Source organism: Euprymna scolopes, chromosome 1 (genome assembly GCF_053919585.1).
Source record: "Euprymna scolopes isolate OS-2025 chromosome 1, ASM5391958v1, whole genome shotgun sequence".
In the NCBI taxonomy this organism is placed as follows: domain Eukaryota; kingdom Metazoa; phylum Mollusca; class Cephalopoda; order Sepiida; family Sepiolidae; genus Euprymna; species Euprymna scolopes.
In genome coordinates, this window is record NC_136482.1 from 166,779,053 (window position 1) to 166,793,920 (window position 14,868).

Below are 14,868 nucleotides of genomic sequence, written 5' to 3' on the forward strand. Positions count from 1 at the left end.
GGAACACGTACATCAAGTCTGTTGCCAGGGTCGCTGGAAAGATGGTGGGATCCTTCTACCACTCCAGAAGATATCTCACTACTGATGCCATTCTCTATCTATATAAAAGCCAAATACGTCCAAGAATGGAATACTGCTGCCATATCTGGCCAGGAGCTGCTAAAAACAGCCTATCCTGCCTTGACAGAGTAAAAAATAGACTTCGTGGCTTAGTGGGGGATGCCCTTTTCTCTACCCTGCAACCTCTCTCCCACAGAAGAGACATTGCGAGCCTATCCCTGTTTTATCGTTATTTCCATGGCAGGTGCTCGTCTGAACTCCAATCTCTGGTCCCACCTCGCCAATCTTTCAGGAAAAACACCCGTCTAGCTGGATCCACTGTCAAAAGTTTCCCCCACTCTTTATCTGTGCTATATTATATAAAGTAGATATTTATATCATACTATATAAAGTAGATATTTATACCATACTATATAAAGTAGTTATTTATACCATACTATATAAAGTAGATATCTATGCCATACTATATAAAGTAGATATTGATACCATACTATATAAAGTAGATATTTATGCCATACTATATAAAGTAGATATTTATACCATATTCTATAAAGTAAATATTTAAGCCATACTATATAAAGTAGATATTTATGCCATACGGCATAAAGTAGATATTTATACAATACTATATGAAGTAGACATTTATACCATACTATATAAAGTAGACATGTATACCATACTATATAAAGTAGATATTTATACTATACTATATAAAGTACATATTTATACCATATTATATAAAGTAGATATTTATGGCATACTATATAAAGTAGATATTTATGCAATATTATATAACGTAGATATTTATGCCATACAATATAAAGTAGATATTTATACCATACTATATAAAACACATATTTATGCAACATTATATAAAATAGATATTTATACAATATTATACAAAGTAGATATTTATAGCATACTTTATAAAGTAGATATTTATACCATACTATATGAAGTAGATATTTTTACCATACTGTATAAAGTAGATATTTATACCATAATATATAAAGTAGATATTTATCCCATATTATATAAAGTAGATGTTTATGCCATATTTTATAAAGTAGATATTTATGCATACTATATAAAGTAGATATTCATACAATATTATATAAAGAAGATATTTATACCATACTATATAAAGTAGATATTTATACTATACTATATAAAGTAGATATTTATGTCATACTATAGAAAGTAGATATTTATAGCATACTTTATAAAGTAGATATTTATGCCATACTGTATATAGTAGATATCTATGCTATATTATATAATGTAGATATTTTTGCCGATTTTATGAAGTAGCTCTTTATGCCATACTCTAGTAAAATATATATTTGATATGTGAAGAGCTATTTCTCTAGAAAAACCACGCCTGTTGAGAGATTAACTAATCCTGTGTTGTATCAGATTTAGTACATCAGCTGTAGATCTTGCAGAACGGAAAACATACCGCATCGCATTGGCGGTTATTTATGCTGAAGTGGTTATCCACAATTTTTTTTTACATATACTTACTCATGACGCACAGGAGACTGATTTGTCTGTACTGAAGGCGAGATGATCAATCTCCGAAATTTTTAAATACAGAGCAGACTGATGAAGTTTTCTGAGATGCTGGGAAGCATTTCTTCTTAAGGCGACGTTCAAACAGTTTTGTAAGTATAAGAGCTAGTTCTGGTAGAAGCTTGTTGAGCACTATTGATTGAATGAATGTTAATTTACTTGAATCTAATATATAATCGGGATAGAAGACACCTTGGCGCTGGGAATAAACCGACGTTTTTATTCATTTTGTTGCTATATTTCGCAAGCATATGGCTTCTAAACAAAAAAGATTCGGATACACAAAGAGAAAAATATAATCGAAAAAGCGTATTTTCCTTCTAAAATTATCTAACGGTTAAATCTTTCAATTCTAGTAAGTTGTTGAGATCTTTATCTCCTCCCTCTTCCAAATTACTCTTCTTTTTTCTTTAGGAAAGTTTAATAATAATAAAAAAAAAAAGAATGTGAGTGTTTTAAGATGAAAAATGCAACATCTTTGGCAACTTCTATATTTTGACACCCCGTTGACATGTTTATATAAACATTATAGGAAGGGGGAGGTTTATTTATGTTAACTGAGAGAATCGCTTTCTAAACGGTTTTTGTCAACAAATAAGGACAGTCGAAAAACAGGGCTCGTGTTACGGACACGGCCAGAACGGCAGTTGGACTCGATGAGGTGATTAACGATTTAAGGGGTTTGTTGTTTTAGCAATTGAACCCCTTAAATGCGGAGAATTATTGCTACAAGTAAACATCCCATATACGTCAAGGAAGACAAGCGAAAGAAAAAAAAGTATCTTGTATACCGACAAAATCCAGGAAAAATATTTCGTCTGTAATATTATATAAAAGCGATACCGAGCTAAAAACTAAGAAAAGGAAACTATAAGAATATACAGGATTATATGCGAAGGCTGTTCCAAAAGTAAAGCATTCTATTTTTTTTTTCTCTCGAAACGTTGAAGAGCTACTAAGATGCAAGTGGTACCGTTAAAACAGGAGACCTTTCGTTCCTCAGAATTTATCATAATATATAGTCAATACCATGCTAAATGAAGTTTTGTCAGTAATTCAATGACGGATTTGCTTCTGACGCATGCCGATGGCATGTGTTTTTTCTTAGACTTTCAAAAGGTTATAATGTGGAGCAGAGAAATTAAATTTATATATGAATTCAGACTTCATAATAATACAAATCGAAACTTCCTCTGATTCATTAGGGCGGAATAGAAAATCGAGTATATATATATATATATATATATATATATATATATATATATATATATGCGGACGCTGATGTCATGAGTTCAATCCTAACCTATGCTGATGACGGCTTAGAGCGAGAAAAATGCATGTCCATAATAAGTATAGGAGTAGGGATGAGAAAAGAGGGAGAATGCCTTTCGTATATATATATATATATATATATATATATATATATATATATATATATATATATATATATATATATATATACGAAAGGCATTCTCCCTCATTCCTCATCCCAACTCCTATACTATATATATATATATATATATATATATATATATATATATATATATATATATATATATATATATACTAGCAAAAGTAGCCATCGTTGGCTCAGTTCAAAAATAGCCTACAGAAAATGGACTCTGATTTATGAAAGTATGATAGGTTATGAAAAGGAAGGGGTGTAAAGAGATAGCTTCGAATTTGGGGGTATCAAAACCAAATCAAAATATGATGAAAGTAAAAATAAAATAGATAAACCCCATAATTTATTATACAATACCTGTTCACACTGAAACACTTATCACAATATTCTGTAGATCTATATTTAAAAAAAATCTTGTTAAACTTTGTGACATATTTCCATTCTATGGAGGTCAGGCGCGAACGAACACCCCATAATATTATTATACCATATTTGTTCAAACTGAAACATAATTATCAAAGTATACTTACGCAGATAGATATGAAAAGTCTTTATTAAAGTATGTGCCTATTTCCATTCTATGGAGGTCAAGCGTGAACGCAGACCCCACAATTCTATTATACCATCCCTATTTAAGTTAAAACATACTTATCAAAGTATCATTATGTACATCGATATCAAAAACACTTGTAAACGTTTTTTTTAATTTTTTAATTTTTTATTTCCATACTTTGTTGACAAGGCGCGAACGCAGACCCCACAATTATAATGAACCACTGTACTGACAGATCAAACATACCCATTCCTGTGTCTCGATACATCTATCATTATATGTGATCAGTTTTCTATAATAGTGAACCATATAGGAGCCTATTCGTGACCAGACACACACACACGCACACAGACGTTCAGCTTTATATTATGGATATATGATGCTGGTCTCATTAGTTCGATTCAAGCCTATACTGATGATGGCTTGAAGCTAGAACGATGCATGTCCATAGGTATGCCTTTTATACCGGTAATTATATTTAATAATAAAAATAAATAAATAAAAATCCGTCCCATAAAATATAAGGTGCGACTCATTTATATATATATATATATATATATATATATATATATATATATATATATATATATATATATATATACTGGGCTGTATACACGCTGGGATTCATTCTGCCCTAACAAGCGCAAATATAATTTAATCTGGACATTAACACATTGTGCCCTAATGTTCTGCTCGCCAGAAAAATTGGATGAGAAGATAAATACAATTAGAAATGCTTTGTCCAATGATGGGTATCCTTCAGATGTAATGTAAACCATCATTAAAAGGAAAAGAGCAGATTTTTTACGAACAAAACCCAATATGGTGGATAAATGTCCGGTTTATATTCGATTGCCGTGGTTGGGGAAAGTAAGTGAAAAATTCACCAAACAAATTAGTTCAACTGTTGAAGGATTTTATTCTGCTTCAAATGTTCGTGTTATGTATAATACAAAACCATTAATGGCTTCCAATAAAAAAGATGTTCTACCCCCTCATCATATTAGTAATGTCATTTATTCATTTAAATGTGGTTGCAGTGCCGACTACGTAGGTCGAACGTCTTTAAAATTGGAAAGTCGCATACAACAACATGTACCGAGCAAAATCAGGAATGGAACATTCCTACCTACCGACGCTGTAAGCAACACATATGGATCCGCTATAACGGAACACTTTATTAAATACCAGGATTGTGCAACGAACTTCAACATCCACTCTTTCTCCGTATTGAGTCGAGCTCACTCCGTATATCATCTACAAGTCTTGGAAACTGTTCACGTTCGCCTTGGGAAGCTTTCCCTTTGTAAGCAAAATGACTGCTTGTTGGGTTTGAACATGATCAGCCTCTAAAATTCATCCCCCATACGATTTCTGTTGCCCTCGTCTCTTTTTTAGATTTTATTATTAAGGAAAACAAATTACTAAAAAATTAATCCCTCGATTCCAATTTTGATGAGTGAGGGCGAAACATGTCAATTGCATCGTTTTGATTTTTTTTCTATTTCCCTACTTTTATTTTTTAGTCGCTATCCATTTTATTTTTCTCCTCGGTCTTTTTTTTTAATACAAAATGAATTCCGAAGGAATGCGTCTTCTCTTCATGATTGCCTTAATAAAGTTTTGTACCCCAAGAAAATCATTATATATATATATATATATATATATATATATATATATATATATATATATATATATATATATATATATATATATATATATACAGGGTGTCCGTAAAGTTACTATACAGTCTTGTTGTTTTATTGTATTATATTTGTATTAATAGTTAATATATTACAGGGTGTCTGTATAGTAACTTGTAAGACACTATTTCTTTATAATATATACTAATCCTTGTTTAAGAAGCCCAATGTAATTACAGAGCAATATAATGAATCAATGACAGAACACTGTATCCCAAAGTTCAAAATGAGGTAATGTAAACACATTATAAGGTATTTACAGCTTCTCTTCCAATTTTCGGATTTTATCTCCTTTGGTTGAATTGATTGTAGCTATTACTTCTGATAAGTTAAGGGCAAAATAGATTCACCGATTGATATAATGATTAAGTGATTGTTTCTTCGCTACGAAATAGATACTGTTAAGAATTGTAAATGTCAACTGAATTAAAGGAATAAATTGTAAGATGATCAACGTCATGAACTTTGGTATATAAACTTCTGTCCTTCACTGTATATATATATATATATATATATATATATATATATATATATATATATGTGTGTGTGTGTGTGTGTGTGTGTGTGTGTTGGAATCCTTTGAGGTGAGTAATTTGTATATTTATTTATTTTATTTGCTAACTGTTATCCTCATCTTTATATTTTATTTCGTGGTGAAACAGCAAATATGAAGTTTGCAAATAAAATAAATAAATATAAAAATTATTCATCACAAAGGATTCCAGCATATATATATATATATATATATATATGCATATATATATATATATATATATATATATAGTCATCCACATATAGTACTGTTTCGCTGTATCAAAGCTCATCAGTGCGGTTAGACAGGCAACTATCTCACGCCAGGATCTTAACCCGACCGCCCGTACAACAATCAAGGCTCCTAAGCATTACGCTAAATTAACGACATAAAGCCAGGATACCAGACGCCTACCTTTGTTTCGGACAACAAGAAAACCCGGCTTATATCCTTTTCAATCATACCCACGTGAAGCGAAGCCTATGAAATTGGGAAATTATTTCACTCATAACTTACAAAGCAATACGGAAAACTAATCACCTAATACCACCAACTAATTGTAGCGACTAACACGCTTATATTATCTTTACATCGGTTTAAGTATTTCAAAATGGTCATTCGCTTCGAATCGGTCAAAATGTATTTGTAATGTTTCGATCAAGTTACTGACTTTATTGTGACACAAACGAACAGGCGCTAATTGACACAACAATAAATATTTGATTAAGAGATAGTTTCGCGAGTTACTCGTTCGACCGGCGATGCTTACACGGACCTCGTTTGACTTACAATAACATTTTCACAAGATCTGTCAGGAATTCCAATCGGTGGACAGCAACGTATCTATCAGCAATACTACTGTGGCTGGCCGGGATAATAATATTTCTTTATCCATTGATAAATAACAAAGAAGGTAATTAAAACACTAAAGGTTTTTCGAAGGGGAAAAATCTTTCTATATCAGGTTGACAAGAAAGACCTTGCGGTCGGGCATTGTGGTGGAAGAGAATTTGGCCCGTTTTGTGAACTAATGCTGGGTGTTCTTGGCGAAGTTTCTGATGCATTTCATCCATTTGCTGACAGTACTTCTCTGTCGTAATGGTTTCGCCTGCACTCAAAAAACTAGAATTGATGGGGCCGGTCGCTATTTGGAGGTTCTTATAAATGGAGCTTAATACATTACCTCAACAAAATAATTATATCAGGCTGACAAGAAAGTTCTTTCGGTTTTTAACTGTTGAATCCAGATAAACATATCTCGGCTCACTTAATAATTTATTGATCGAAATAAGCACATCAGAAGCAACAAACTTTTGCCAACGCAAAACAAGTGGATTTACGCAAGTAACGTAAAAATCTTGCGTTCTTGTGGCGATGAAGTCATTGAAGGACATTTTTGATATCCTTTAGGTTTTTAAAGCATTTCTCACTCATAAAGTTTTCAAGATGCTTGAAAACGTGGTAGTCTGTAGGAAAGAAGTCTGGAGAATATCGCGGATGAAGCAGAGTTTCGTAGCCCACTTCGTTTAACTTCTAATAATTTTTAGTTTCTTTAACTTGCATTCCGACGTCTTTTGTTTATTTTGCCGAACTAAATTTCAACTGCTGTATTTTATATATATATTATTAATTGGAATTCATTGAGATGAGTATTATTATATTAATTTATTGCAGAATATTATTCTCATCTTTCTTAGTTGTTGTTTCACGACGTTTCGGCCAACTATTCCTCTGGCCTTCGTCAGGGGGTAACCGTGACGGTATAGGAATTCTGAATCTCCTAACTGCATCCTTAGCAATTACTGCCTTCCATAGTTGTTGTCGCCTCACCACGTTTTTGGCCAAGTAAGCCTCTAGCCAACTTTGGGTAGGATTGAAACCGCTATTTTCAGACAATTCTCACCTGGAACCGTAGAGATTCGACGTCTCTATCCACTGTGGGCCCGTGGCGTAATGGATAGAGGCGTTGAATCTCTACGGTTCCAGGTGGGAATTGTCTGAAGATAGCGGTTTGAATCCTACCCAAAGCCGGGCAGAGGCTTACTTAGCCAAAATTTAGTGAGACGACACAAACTATGGAAGGCAGTAATTGCTAAAATTATGCAGTTAGGAGATTCGGAGTTTCTATCCCGTCGCGGTTACCACCTGACGAAGGCCAAAGGAATAGTTGGCCGAAACGTCGTGAAACAACAACTAAGAAAGATTAGGATAATAGTCCGCAATAAATAAAATTAATAAATAATACTCATCTCAATAATGAATTTCAATAAAAATAATATGCATATCATTCGGTACGGACCCGACCATGGAAGATCATATAATAAATAAAACGTGGATTTATAAGACCAACAGATCCAACCTCGATCTCCCTTCGGGGCCCATGACGCAATGGATAGCGTCCTTGAATCTCTACGCTTCCAAGAGAATTGTCTGAAGATTACGGTTTCAATCCTACCAAAAGCCGGCCAGAGGCTTACTTGACAAAAATGTGGTGAGATGACACCAACTATGGAAGGCTGTTATTACTAAAAGGATGCAGTTAGGAGATTCGGAGTTCCTATCTCGTCACGGTTCTCACCTGACGAAAGCCAGAGGAACAGTTGGCCGAAACACCGAGAAACAATAACAAAGAAAGATGAGGATAATAGTCCGCAAAAAATAAATTTATATCACAGTGTTATCTGATGTTTCCTCGTACTATCTTTTCCATGTATTATAAATCATATTTTATTATAATTGATTATGAATGATAAACAAAAAAATATCAGTTTAAACGGCATTTTTCCTCTTAGTCCTCTTGTGTTGAGTGTCATCTTTCCTTTTTACATTTGCCCTCTTAGTCCTCTTGTGTTGAGTGTCATCTTTCCTTTTTACATTTCAAAAGTAATCTGCCAACATGCCAACTTCCCATTTTGCTTTTAAAACGTTTCTCCATCATCGAAACATCGCGATGGAATCTCTCGCCAAGTTCATCACTTACATCAATTCATCAAAATTGTCTAACGTAACAATTTTGCAAAAAATAATCTGCTCCTTATACGACCAGAAATAGATTTTCATGCCATTGTGCATATAAAAATGACCATAAATGTTCGTACGTTTTTGAGCGTTGCACAGTGTTATTATTAATTTTTTTTAAATCTGGAGATTTTTTTCGATGTGATTAACGCGTTTGTAAAAAGTATAAGCTGATTCTTTTCTTGTTCTTCTTGCTTGTGGCATGTTGTCACATTTTTTAGTAGCTTGAATACATATACAGCATGGTGAATCTGAGTTGGGGGCATAGTCCTGTCGAGAATGCATTTTGTTAGAGACCGCAACGTAGGTAAGGAGCAATTTAAAAAAACAACTGAAAGAAAAACACATAAATCAGAGGTTATAATTCATTTCATATATTATTTAAGGTGCTGAATAATAAGGATACAAGGAATGGAGACGCTCACATCAGTAGTGGAAATATACGAAAGTCGTCCCAAAATTACAGCCACCTATTTTTTTTTTTATTAAAAAAAGTTGGAGGGTTACGAACACGGGAGTGGTATCGTAAAAACGAGTTACTTTTGTGCCCCAAAATGTATTTTCCTACATAATCGCCACCATTGTTAATGCACTTTTGCCATCTATGAATGATGGCTGCGCATGTGTGTTCGGAGCGCGATTTTTCATATGAGATTCATTCTAAAAGTAAAATCTCCTATTTTTAACTAAAAAAGTTTAAGAGCTACGAAGATGGGAGTGATACCATTAAAACGGGCGCCACTTTGTGGTTCAGAATTTATTTTCCTACAGTATCACGACCATTCTTAATGTACTTTTGCCAGCCTCTATTGTTGCGTCAGTTGTAAAAGTCCAGAGCGTGTTTTTGTCGCTCACATCTTTGTAGCCGCACTTTATTCTATTGAAATTGGCTTCGTAAACGTTCAACAGGCGCCGGTGCATATTGAGCGGTTCATTTTTTTTATGGAGGAATTCACTAACACAATTCTGCTTCTGACGTCTGTGACACTTTACTTGATTGTGTTTCATAATGAGACATTTAGAACAATTAAATTAATACAAACGTGCACAAGTACATGTCGGAAATAGAAAACAGGTGTTCATAACAAATGCTTTGCTAAAATACAAGATAACATTAATGTTTGATTAGTTGTCAATGTCATCCTGCCGTGAGCAGCTACAGAACGACATAGATGGTCTAACAATCTTTCAGCCGTCTTTTGGATGATTGCAAAAGGCAAATTGTTTACAGCAGTGACAAAACGCGTTCTGGACGTTTACGACCGACCCATAAAAAGAGACTAACAAAAGTACACTGAGAATGCCGGTGACTATGTGGAAACTAATTCTAGACCACAAAATGGTGCTCGTTTAAATGGTATCAATTCTGCCCTTGTACCTTTTAAACGTTTTTTGGTTAAAAAGTAGGAGACGTTACTTTTAGAATGAACCTCGTATTACAAATCGCGCTCCGAACACCCGTGCCCAGCCAGCATTCATCGATGGAAAACGTGCATTGGGAATTGTGGGGACTATGGAGAAAAATAAATTTTGGAGCACAAAAAGTCGCTCGTTTTAATGGTATTATTCCCGTCTTCGTATCTCTCCAACTTTTAGAGTAAAATAATAAGTGGCTTTTATTTTGAAACGACCTTCGTATATTTTCACTCGTGGTGTGAACATCTCAATTTTTTGTAACCTTATTATGCATGACCTTTCATAATATGTGAAATGAATTATTTTCTTCTGATTTATACGTCTTTTGTTCCAGTTTTTTTTTTAATTTCTCCTTACCTACATTGCGCTCTCTAACAGATCGTATTCTGAACAGAACTATTACACCTAACTGAAGTCTCCCATTTTGTATGTGTGTCTGTATGACTTTTCCCTCTGTAATGTAAAATAAACACCAAATTGTAAAAAGACAATGACCTTTAAGCATGACATATTTTACAGTAATTTGTCTCGTTTAATGAAGTCAACATTTCTTAGTATCCTTAGAATCATGAATCTTTATGCCAGCTTATCACCATATTCATCCACCTGTCAACATTGTTTTGTTTATTTACGTACACATCGCATCTTTACACAGCAATTAAATTACTGATTTTCTTAATTTTCTGACTATTGGGACTTACAGTAAGGTTCGGGTCCCTGACTATCAGGCGTATAACGCCACCGCTGTTAAAACGTTATACAGGACAGTGTCACCTGTTATTGTGATTGACGGTCTTATCCTCTATTGTTAAGTAGGAGATTGAAGTTACTTGTCGCATGGCTTCCTATGCCAAGTAATGAAGACACGAAGTATAGCAATATATAATCAAAACCGAAGTAAATTTATTTACATTATAATACAAATATTAAGTTGTGAAAATTTAGAGTTTGTTACTTGCGATTTGGGTCTTCAGAGTTCTTGATGAGAAGTTGAACGTCGGTTTGGCGGTTTGCCAAAAACCGGGAAATGTTTTCGTCGCATCTGCCTTCGTTAAGAGGCCCAGCGAAAAGAGAAAGAATGACACAAACCGGAAGTGAAAGTGTTATATCGCCCCCTTGTGACCAAGAATGATATTGCCAAATCTTTTACTTATTGGGTTTTGTCTCTTTTTACATAGCATTTATAGTGAGTGAAAAAGCTTATTACTATGGCGATAATCGTATTTGCCTTAAGGTCATCAGTGTGTTTGTGTGTCCGTTTGTGTGGAGAACTCGATTCCCATAACGTTGACCTCCGGCACCCTTATTAGTGACATGACAACAGGTGTAAAAGTAGCGTTAGAAAGAAATGTCTCAAAAGGTGCACTCCAGTTACTAGTCATATAAAACTGCCGACCGGAAGGGCATCACTGCCTCCCCGCCTTTGTAAGAATCATCGTTCATGGAAGATAGGACTGAGGGATGAAATAGGAAGAGCGAGAGTTACAAGTGTTTTTCCTTTTACTCTCCTTTAGTCCTGTTTCCAGACAAGACAAAATGGCAAACTAAGTATTATATATAAGTAAAATAAAAATTTTTTTTAAAAAATCCCTTTGCAACGTTATACTATTTTGTGGAAACAAAAACATAGTATATGCATTTAAAAAAATGACTACTCGTAATTCATCCTTGTCAACGATCTCTGACTGACTGAAAATTGCGATTTTTAATTTTTTTAATTTTTGCAAAATCTTGTTTTTTTTTTAGTAGACATCTCACCTACACAGCAACTGATTTACTGATTTTTTAATCATTGGTAGTATACTGATGTGGTTCCCTAATGCTCCGGAAGAATAACACAACTCGTTAATTAGTGAAAACAAACTATACTGAACCGAAAAAAAGGGTGAGGGTATACGTCAGTCCGACTGCAGCGATGCAGGGCGAGCATGACATGTGCGCTAACGCCGGAAGATATATTCACCCGGTATTTATGTTACGTTGTTTGTATATATCAGCGTATGTATATTATAAAGAACATATATCGAGAGAGTGTATATTGCTGCGTTGATATATTGAAACCGTATCTCATCTTGTACGGGTGGGTGTACATATATCGACGAGTGTATATATCGTCGAGTGTGTACATTCTTATGTCTAATAGATGACGGCGAATACAGTTTTAACAGGAGCAGTTATAACAGACACTGAGAGATATGACGGGTACAGTCTTTTAACTCTTCAGAGAAGGGACACATAATATTTTGATGGAGTTATACAAAGTTCCTTTACAAGATGATAGATAAAACACATTTACCTTTTCCTTTTGTTAGAATGGAGACAGATGAAGACAACAGTTGACAGATATAGATGACTCCTTATTCATACCAGCTGGATGATTGATGATGGTCAGGGATTCAAGCATTTACGACTACATGGTCTCCTTTCCTCCCTCCTTCGCTTCCCAGAGGTATCAGCTCTCACTAAGTCGCCCTCCGACTCTTGTCTGCTAACTAACTGTCTTTCTTCTCTCTAACTTCGAGCCCTGTCTCAATATATTGGGAATCTCCTTTCTTGACGACGTCAAAGCAAGTCTCACCACGGGGACTTCGTTCACGTGGATTTTACGTATGTATATCCAAGCACGCTTTTGGCAAACAAAGAAATTCCTCGAGTGCATTGTATCATTTAACCAATTTGCTAATCATTATTTCTTAACTGCATTGTTCATATCTAACTCTGGCATAAATTATATTTAGTTATTTCTAAGAATAATGAGAATCGTTCTACATTCCTACGATTTCAATATGTATTCGTTTGTTTGTTTTTTAACTTTTCTTACTGGGTTCGATTGTGACCTTTTCCACATATACTTTTCAACTTATCTAGTTTGCTCTTTTACTTACTGGAGTCTGTCCGTTTTTTACATAATATTTATAGGAGTGAAAAAGCTTATTATTATCCGAAGGATGGACACACCGCAACATATACCTTGTATTTTAAAAAATAAACATACAAAACAGCATGAATGTGTAACAGTCTACACTTAAATGGGCTCTCCTGTATATCTTTAGAGACATTATAAACCTATGACAATATCTAAACGTATATAAAAACACTTTATCTGTGTGTGAAAGTTCGTTCCCTATGGACTCCAAAACGATTAGGCCATTTTTTTAAAATACACATAAATGTACTTTATGCGTTTTTGGAGTGTTGTTAGATAGTTTTTTTTATCTGAGTGTCTCATAAATATCCATAATCGATAATCAATACAATACGATTTAAGAAAGAATAGTCATATTTTGATGCAAAGTTAACACCCTTGTACATCATTACATCGCAAGTACATTTGAGAAGTTTTAAGTACATTTGAGAAGTATAAATTCAAAAGTAGGCTCTTTGATAAAACATGGGCGCGTTAAGAATGGATATTTCCATTTAGAGCACAATTGCAGCATGATACTTGACGTTTGCAGTTTAAACTTTAATTCAAGCCATTAAATATATAAAATAATTTTATAATATAAACATCAGGTTCTCTACAGTGCAATCTAGACTACAATGTATTGTTGTCTCAGTTACTGCTGAGTGGTATGTGAAACTTTCACCTAGTGCACTATGGTGGGTCCCAGACTAGAGAAGGCAATATATTGATTTGATTGAAAAATGGACGATTTTACCAAGTTCGATGCCAATGAAAGCATTCGAAGCGTTGAATATTCGGTGATCCTCATTTAATACCGGGCAACGTTGGGTATGCCTGCTAATCAAATCTAATAGTATTTATTAAGATCACGTTTCATTAGTAAACATGCGTTTTTTTATTTATTTTCTTTGCTGATTCTATAGTACATGCTGTGGGACAGGGGAGCTGGTTGATTAGTGATGTGACTGCCACTGGGCGAAGGGCTTGAGACGGACAGCTGACGTTCGGGACGCACGACATCTTGTGCACTTTCAGAGGGTGTGCTGAAACTAAATAAGGCTAAGCGTATGCACGACAAATAAAGATAATAAAGAGACACTTCCAAAATATACTTAACAAAAGCTTCCTTGTGAACAATCAGTTAGCACTTTAGACATTTGAAACCCTGTAAACAGACAGAGGCTAACAACAGTGTATCAATAAAGTAACTCGAAAAGAAGATGCATTGATCTGAAAGCACGTGTACGTTATTAGCTTTTTAAGTTTATTGTTCGATTTTGTAACCGATCAATTGATCTTTGGTGGTACAAACCAAGTCGATATTTTCTGCTCGCCCACCAAAATCTAGAAGTCTAAAAATCCATTGGTTAAAATTGCGGTACAAGCAGCAGCATTATATACGATTGGCACATTTAGAAACGAAAGGAAAAATTTGGGGGAAAAAAGCATATTATCATGCAAAATTACAGCACTATAAAAAAAAATAATTTTGCATTTTTTCAAAGAAGGGAGAAAATGCCAAAATGATCTTGAGAGCCTTATATCTTCATCCAAAATGGGAAGGGTTTGTATTACTATACACATAGATTCGAAAAAGTTGTCAAAAAAACAAATATATAACAAATAAATGTTATCAAAGGTAAGATAAGTTACTTTTCTACTTAACTGAATAATTTTTAGTGTTTTTATTTAATGCAAAAT